Here is a 9,669-nt window from a genome sequence, read left to right as displayed (position 1 = left end):
GTTTATGGAGTCTGGTCAGTATACGGCTGTCTGATCAGTATACTGACATCTGCTCAGTTTATGGAGTCCGGTCAGTATATGGCTGTCTGATCAGTAGGAGAAAGGGAAGAACAAAGTTACATCTGACAATAAAATCAAGAAGGTATCGAATTGTCCCTGATTCTGTCCTTGTTTTTCTTTTTTAATTCACTACATAGGTGTTTTCAAGGGATTTATTTCAAATAATATATACAAGCAAAGTTAAAGCTAACTTAATTTTCATTCTTTGAGGTAAGCAGAGTAAGCAATGAATTAAAATCATTGCCAGAGATAAAGCATCAAGACAAGCCAATTTGCCTTTTGGTTTTGGAGGGATGAGAAGCTGTTGTCTCCCCCTGGACATCACTGGGTTTCAGTTCTGCTGCACAGACCTCGAGCTTGATTGGCGTTATGGTGACCTCTAAAGGACCCTGGTCCCCACAGGACCCACAGCTTGTGTCGGCCAGCAAAGGGCGGCAACCACAAGTAAAAAAAAAAAAAATCTTTAAAACACAATGAAAAGAAGCAGAAGGAGGAAAATCATTAAACACAGAAACCATCTGTGCCTCTGCCCCGTGCAGGTTTATTTTTCCAATGCCTCACATACCTCGAATACTTCAGGACGACTCCTACGTTTGAGAAGAAGAAAAGAAAAATAACAAAACTCGATATTTTATTAAGCAGATTATCTATATTGACATGAAAAATTGGATACTCATTTTTAAGAAAACAAATACAACTTTTGTTTGTTTTTGGAAGCTCCCTGTGTCTGCTTCTTTGGCCAGACGGGTATCTTTCCCACATTATTGTCCCGGGCTGAGTGTAAGTTTGCATCCACTCTCAGGTAGTTTAGGGGGCACTGTTATGCTGCGCATGTCACGGGCTAACACTGCAAAAGGGAAATGAGTCAAAAAGAAGCAGGATTGCTGGTAGACTTTCTTTTTCTTTTTTTACAAATCATTTTACAGCCCATGTGCATTACAGTGCTGATAAGAAGTTGTAAATTTGTGTTGGGCAGCTTATTTTTTTTTCGCTTTAAAAGCAATTCCTGCATCTGTAAACGCTTCATTTGTGAGTATACTTTTATTAATTAAAAAAAAAAATCTTCACGCCTAAATTCTCCCTTATTGCAGGGTTTGGAGTCACGAAGTTGAGTGGTTCCATATACGTCACACTTACCAGACGGACCATCATATTTTTATGTAAAGTCTTTCACCAACACCCTGATCAGAAGGTGATTGGGGAGGCACTGAATAGCTCTTGTTCATTCTGAGTTAATTTCATGGGATGTGAGATTTCGTGACATTCTCACAAAATGTTTTCACACCCTTACCCTTAATTAAACTTAATTTGTCTAGAAGATTTTATTTGAAAACATTCGGTTCTATCTAAGTAGGTGCTTGTGCCGTGTAAACAATCATGACCTTCATTCAAAAGCAATCTTTGACCTTCTTCTACAATTGCCAGACAAATAAAATAAAGTAAACATTGTCGATGCACTAGGAAATTTCTATTTATCTGGAAGCAAATGGAGGTAAGAGATCATATGTTTCACGTTTAGTTCTACGAGTTTAGAAGTCCCGATCTTTGAAGTCGTCCTGTATTGCTTCCCTTAGAAACCCCCAGTCACTGCAGCGAACAAAATATTGCTCTATTTACACCGGAAACTTTGCAACGCGCGGTGGTAGAAAAACATGACTGGACCTCCTCAGATGGAGTTCTGTCTCCTTTCCCAAGGAGAATATACAGTTATACTTCAACTCTTTTCCACATAAACTTTTACACGGGAAGATAATGGTGGCACCGATAATGTTGATGATTAGAGATACCCACACACTTACGTAGTACGTTAGGCTGTTCGTCTTGGGCTTATGTATGGTAGTTACCACTATTGTCTACCTGCCAGGGCTGGCTTTTCTATTCCTCTCTCATGAGCTATTTGAGACCATAGATCCAAATGAGCCATTTTGTCTCTGGCTTCTAGGGAGCCATGAATACACCAATTCTTCATATTCAAGAGTCAAACTCCATGGTTCTCCGTCGTGGCTTCTGTGCCTTCATGGCTTTTATTCCTAGGAATTTTTCATGATTCAACTTATTAAAACAAACAAAAAGCCAACAAATTCTTCCCACCCTTAAGCTAGAGAGAACATTTCTTTACTGCCAATTGAGTCGTCAGGTCTGATACGCAGAGAGCAGCCGGGGTCTCAAAAATCGGTAGTTACTGCAAGTAAACCTTTCTTTTGTTAATAAAGCATAAGCCATTAGTATTACTTAGCACATCTGTGTTCTCTGCGTACATACATTTTTCAGTTCTCGTTCTGACGAATTCTGCCATCTCATTTTTTGAACGTTCACTGTCACCTAAGTTACCAACTGCGTCATTCTCTTTGGGCGAATGTACGACACGTGCTCAAAGTTAACTTGAACTGTCTATATATTCTGACCTATAACAATAAGAAAAAGTTAAGAAGAGTAGTGACTTCTTTTTTTCTCTTGTTTTGGAAGAACAGTGACTTCTGCCTCTCAGCGTGTTAGGTTTTCATTTAATTAGCGCCCCTCCAAAAAACTGATGATAACTTAAACTTGCGTTCCACTCATGGATGTCACGAGAGCTTCAGCAGCAAGAGCTATTTGGCATGCAGAGGTCACTGCCACATGTAAAAGAAATGATCCCACATCATCAGGCATGTGGAAGGGGTCGCAAGTGGCACAGAGTTTGCAAGTACCCGAGTCATTGGTTGTGACAGGATGCCGGACCTTTTGCTAAGTTTAGAATCCCCTCAAGCGTCCTGAGGTTCAAGTACCATTAACTCTTGGCAATATTCTCCTTCCTAATTCAAAGAACAAAGGATTACTAAAGCCCATAAAAAGGCTTCTCGAATTTCAAATAGCTTTTCAAAAAAACATTTAATGAGTTAAGAGTAATTGAATCAGAAACATATGGGTTACATTTTCCTTGAAATCACAAGGGTTTAATATGGAGGGAGAAGTCATTCGGCAGAACCCCCCAAAGAGTAGCCAAACCCATTTTTTACGACCAGCGCGTCATCTTCTACAAGCCTCCGCCTTCACTCGTTTATCTCCGTCGAAAGAATTTTGTGGTTTGAGTGGTATTGTGTTGATTACAGTTGTACCAATAGACGATGCATCTGTCAATAAGAGAGCTTCGAACATCTGCTGCGTATGTCTTCATGGCTGGATTTACTTATTTACTTAAATGTAATTTAACTGTGTCATAGCCTCTTCCATCTACAACTGTGCCTTTCAACCTGTGTAACCAACATGAGCTTTTCTTGTAAGCCCAATCACATGTGGTGATGCACCGGCTGGCAGGTTGAGGGGCAAGAGAAAGACGCTCTAGTTTCCACCTGAGGTGGCCCCTCAGCACCTCTCTGGGGTCCTGGAACACAATTTACAAACCTTTGATCTAGCATCTAGCCGAGAATAGGGAAATATGCAAAATAAAAAGGGAAGGGGGATTCCTAAGAAGGCCAATGGACATTCCACAGTCCATGAAACTATCAGAAAATTCTTTGGCCAGAACCTTTATAGTCTTACTTTACAAACACCCCTAGCAAGCATGGATGGTTTCTATGTCTACGGAAGATTGAGTGTAGCAAACTGGGGGACCCAAAATCGTAGGAAAACTAGAAGGGAGGGAAAGGAGAAAAAGAGAAAATCTGGACAATTTTCAAAAGGGTTAGCAGCTCTCCCTTAGGTTTGAGAGAAACAGGCTCCTATCTCAATAGACTCAGTGCTATCGATGCTTCGAAGGCAACATAATAACACGTAAGCATAATTGGGACCTCAATCCAAGACCTCAAGGAAATCTTCTGCTCAGAAATGCTCTAGAGCAAGAGAAAATTTGCGGTGTATACAATATACCCAAAACTTTGTGGTGCGCTCCTAGGAAATGGGAAATACAGGATAAAATCTACACTCTAGCTGTGGGTGCCCCCCTGGCCCCCCTGCCACCCTTCAACTGTTGTGCACATTTCTTCTAGAGCTCAGTTAATATAAAACAGCAGGGAGTTCAAATCCACAGGGACAAAAATACTTGGGTCTCTATGGTGTGAAGAGGCTATAAAAGCAAGTACCACCATGGATAGCATTCATTCCATGAACTGGATAATCCGCAAACGACCTATAGAACTTCACTACATATATGTTTTCAAGACGCAGTGAAATCCGTTTGGAAATGTGGCAGCAATGTGTTAGGCGTAGTCATAGCTGGAGGCAGATGTAAGATTCAGAGTAACAGAGAAAACGTGGATCCAGAAAGAAATACCAAATTCCCTTAGGAAAAAGAAAACGGGTTGTATTATCTTGGCACGGAATCAAGTCTAGGTAGAGCTTTCAAAGACCTGTGGAAATTACTAACAGTACATTTTGACTTCGACAGATTAAGCCTCAGAATATAGTAACATGGCTCATGCCTTCCTTAGTAACTCCATCAGGTAGGATTCTTGTTGGCAAAAAAGATGCACTAAAATGATATCTGGGATTTCTTTATTTACATGTGTGAAAATGAGATTCCCAGAGCTTAGATGAATATAACCTCCCTCTTTTGGAATATTAAAGCATTGCTGATGAATGTTACCAAAAAAAGATCTCCATATTAGAAGTTCCAAGGCACTGAACATTCTGAAAATTATTCACCAAGGGTTTGACCTTTTACAACCACCTAAAATTGAACCCAAAGCAAAAAACTAGAAACCCAACAGGGAAAAGGAAAAAAACAAATACAAGGACACAAATGTAAAACTAACACAAAGGTAACACATGACGTGTCCAAACCCTATTTTGGAGCAGAAATGGGGCCATTTCTATGGATTTGAAGATTTTGCAAAATAATTGGTGCAAATTTAATGTCAGTATCTCATTCCCTTAAAACCCTAACACCTATCAGAGAACCCTGCCAGTTTCCATCAGAGTACAACAAAGACCTCACTCTCCTTGAAGCTAAGCCAAGATCTGGTCTTCTGACTTGAATGTCTGCATCAGCAATGTTGCCAAATGTCTTTGAGCCCTGCAACCTCCCACCAATGAGTCCTGATTTCTTCTGGATGGTGCTCTTTCCTTCACTTCCACGGGAAGAAGCACATCGTTCTGGAGCTCGAAGCAGGACGACCTTCTGCCCTTCTGAGAGCTTGCTGTAACAAACATGTTATTTTGCCACGCCTCAGTTTGTCAACAATAGGAGAAAAACTGCGATGCTGCTGTTTAAAAGAAAAAAGCCAATTTCGTAACTCGCCACTCGAGCAATACAAAAGGAAGAATGCTTGAGGACGTGGTTTTGAAGACCCGAGGTACTGACACATTTACCTTACCAAGGGCTGGTAGAGTTAAAAGGAGAATTTGTTTCCTTTTTCTTTGATTAGTTCATTTCAGCAAGCTCTGGAGAAAAACACCAGATGCTCCCAGGAGGAAACTTTTACCTGAGCTGCTGGCAGTCCTTTCTCCCATGGTCTAGCGCTGTTATGACTCTGGGTGTTTTTGTTTTGTTTTGTTTTGCTAATATCCGACACGCCCCTTCTTTGGGAGTAAAATGCCATACCACGAGGAAGTTTTCAAATCAAAACTCCACGTCTTTTTAAAAAGCGATGTTCAGCCATACCTTTACATAACAAAAAGTTCATGTTTTAATATGCTGAAAGTCCAATAAGTCTTTATGGGGAAACCCGAGCATAGTAGGCTGAGGTAGGTGCACTTGGGTAAAGTCAGAGCAAGGGCTGAGCTCAAGAGTAAGGAGTCCTTTCTCCCCTGCGACGGGGGAGATGGAACAGACCGAAGGCGGCGTAACTGTCTGGCTGTGATGAACGCTCTAGCCTCTGGGTGGAAATACGTCCATGACGTATCCGTGCCCCATGTGCATGTTGTTTTGCAGACTCCCCACATTGGAAAATCACTTAACATCACTCAGAACTGGAGCCAGAGCCGTGTGTGTGTGCATTTTTACTAAAGCAAAATGTGTGCTCATATTTAAAAATAAAATAATACTGAGCGCTTCAAATTAAAAAGCAAGGGCGCCCTGCCTCCTGCACACCCCACCCAGCACCACTCCCTCAAGAGGAACCACTATTAACTCTGTTGGCAACTTCTGGCGATGACCTCCGTTTCTCTAAAACTCTGGACTTGTAAACTAAAAAAAAAAATTTTTTTAATGTTTATTTTTGAGATAGAGAGAGAGAGAGAGAGAGAGAGGGACAGAGTGCGAGCAGGGGAGGGGCAGAGAAAGAAGGAGACACAGAATCGGAAGCAGGTTCCAGGCTCTGAGCTGTCAGCTCAGAGCCCAAGGTGGGGCTCGAACTCACGAACTGTGAGATCATGACGTGAGCCACAGTTGGGCGCTTAACCGACTGAGCCAGCCAGCCACCCCTAAAACCCTAGACTTTTTTTAACCCTCGTTCTTGATTCATCTATTTTACCCCTTACCTATTGACTTACAATCATGGCTGATGAAGATCGAACTTGCCTAAGGTTCCAATAAAGTCCCAGCTGTATGTTAATTCCTTGGCAGTCAGTTACCTTTGTCACTGGAGCAACCCGTGCTTGCCTTCCTACTTGCCCTTCTTAAGTCTCTCTGTGGTACAGTTTCCAAGACCACCCGAGCTTCTAGTAAGAGAGCGTAAATAATGCTGTGTGTCTCAGCTGTAAGCAATTCAGAAGTGAGGCCTCGACAGTCCCTCCAGGCTTCTGCTTCCTGAACGGTAGACGGGCCCTGCACTGCATGTGGCTACATTCGATTTATCACGTGGCTGCCAACCTTTAGCAAGTTTGTGAAAGGGATGAGCTGCTTTGCAAATGGAGAAGTTTCACGGTGCTGCCGAGGGGCAGGACCACATAGTCTCCATCTGGGCAGCCATGTGCCCAAAGTCCTCTGGTTCCTTAATCATGAGTCATTCGAAGCTAAATGATTCTGCCTTAAAAATACTTGTCCCTGTCCTCTTAACATATGTCAGTCTGTCTATATCCTCTTTAATGTGACTTCACAGTAATGTGTCTCTGAGACAAAATTCTGCCGTTAATGACCTGTATGGCTTTGGGCATGCCATCTCACCTCTCTGAACCGGGGCACCTGGGTGGCTCGGTCGGTTGAGCATCCGACTTCGGCTCAGGTCGTGATCTCGCAGTCCATGAGTTCGAGCCCCGCGTCGGGCCCTGTGCTGACAGCTCGGAGCCTGGAGCCTGCTTCGGATTCTGTGTCTCCCTCTCTCTCTGCCCCTCCCCCGCTCATGCTCTGTCTCTCTCACTCTCAAAAATGAGCAAAGTTAAAAAAAAAAAAATTAAATCAACTCTCAGAACCTTGGTTTCTTTGTACCGACTACAATTGTTTTTAATGTCCAAGAACAACACATAAAATTGGAGAACTATAGAATCTTCAATGTGGAAAAAAATCTCAAAAGCCTGAAAATTCCATCTCTTTTCAAATGCCTAAACCCTTCCCGAGTATCCCTGGAATATATCAGTTAGTGCCTAAATTGTTGTAATAAGAGGGAATTGAAAACAATACTTCACGTGTGGTCTGACCTGAGCAGAGAACAGTGGGATTATTAACACCCTTGATCTTGACACTGTTCTATTTTAAAAAACCAAAGTTTGCATTATGTTCATATGTAGTTTTTGGCTGCTACATACTTTTGGCTCATTGAGTACTTGTGGTCAGAGAAAATTATGAGAGTCACACACACACACACACACACACACACACATCCTGAACTTAATCTTTTTCCTTCAAATAAGACTGATTTTTGTTTTCTAAATTGTTTCTTGCTTTTGTTACTGTTTTGCTCTGACCAAATAAGTAATTCAGGTTTATTGTGAAAAAAGTCTGAAAGGTTTTCAGAAACAGGAAGTGAAAATCAATTCTAATTCCGATTCGGAATGTGCCACTGTTATATTCTGGTCAATATCGCTTCAAATTCTTTTCTCCTCTACATGTGTGTGTATCTACCAGCACGTGCACTCACACGCACTCACACACACACACACACACACACACACACACACACCAAATTATGGTACATTTCATTGCATTTGGGTTGACCAAAGCCCACTTGAGTAAATTGATTTCAATGATGAAGGGAATCGCGAGGCTTTGTGGATCTGAGTCCAAAGGCAGGCCTGCTTTAAGGGGTGACTGGTGCAGTCGCTCAACGATGTCATCGAAGACCTGCCTGTGCCATTTTCCCATCCCATTGCCCATGGTATCAGCCTCCCAGCGCTGTCCTTGTCTCAGGATATCAGGATGGGTGACAAGCACTAACGGAAACAGATGTGCGCATATCCATATCCAAGAAGAGGGACTGAGAGCCACTTCTGGAAGTTCTCTCAGGGAAGCACAGACCGCCATTACTACAAATTTCCAGCCAACGTGTTCTCCCATATCACTCTCCTGAAGGGAATCACTGGTCCATATGCGATTGAATAATTGTAGCCAGGTGATGGCATTACACTGATCAGTTTGGGCCTTCAGTAACCACTCCACTACTAAGGCTAGAGTTAGCTTCTTCCAAACTCCTAGACTGTAATGAAGAAGGTGTAAACCACTAGATGAAATTTACTAGGAGGTAAAACAGGCCACGGTGAAGCATCTGCTATGGTCACTATATGCATTGTTATATAACAGCAAGTATTATTCTATTATATATCGTTATTAAGTAATACGATATTATACATAAAAACCTTTTAGATAGGTAGGCAAGTAGGTAGGGAGGTACATGGAGGGATGTATGGATGCATAGACAGATAGAAAGACGGATACATTAGGTAGATAGGTAGATAGGATCAAGTCGCACAAGTTGTTTCAGAACCTGCTTTTCACAGTTACCATGTGCCATGAACACTTCGGATGCCAGTGCTCAGATCCTTCCATCTTTTTAAATGGATCAGTAATATCCTGATATGATCCTGACTAATGGTTTTAATTGGCCCTTATTATGGAGCAATATGATATTTTTGGTTCTTTCTAGCAAGCGTGCGATGCTGAAATAACATGTTTGTACACGCATTATGGCACAATCAGCTGCCTGTTTCTCTTGATAAATTTATGCAAATATAATTTCTGAGTAAAAGGATAGGAAAATATAAAATTTCAAGACATATGGCCAGATTGCCTTCCAAGAAGGCTACACGCACCTATTCTGCCAATGATCATATGTAACTGCCCATTTGGACACACAGTGAACACAAATATGATTTTTACCCTACAAGTCTAAGAGGGGGAGGGCAATGATAAGCACTCTATGTTTGTTTTCCAATTGTTTTGTTACTAGTGGGGTTGAACATCTGAACACATATGGTTGTCTCTTTTTCTTTTGCCTATTTTTCTATTGAAGTGCTCGTATTTTATATAAGTGTGCAAATACTTTGTAAATGTTTAACTTCTGCTATATTTGTTGCACATTAATCATTCCTTATTTGTCCTTAAACTTTATTTATGGCGTTTTTGCCATATGAAGTTAACACATTGCAATGTAATAAATCTGTTGCTGTTTTCACATTTGGGGGGGGGCTAATCTGAAATATGTAGAAATTGAAATACTTTTTCACATCTCCATAGTGGTTCCTAATAGATTTATCCAGCGATTTAAAATGCCACCTGTAAATTTCAAATCATTGACAAAGGTTTTTTTTTTTTTTTTTTTA

This window comes from Herpailurus yagouaroundi, unplaced genomic scaffold, assembly GCF_014898765.1.
Source record: "Herpailurus yagouaroundi ecotype Mexico unplaced genomic scaffold, PumYag 197, whole genome shotgun sequence".
Classification (NCBI taxonomy): Eukaryota; Metazoa; Chordata; class Mammalia; order Carnivora; family Felidae; genus Herpailurus; species Herpailurus yagouaroundi.
This window is presented reverse-complemented; position numbering follows the sequence as displayed.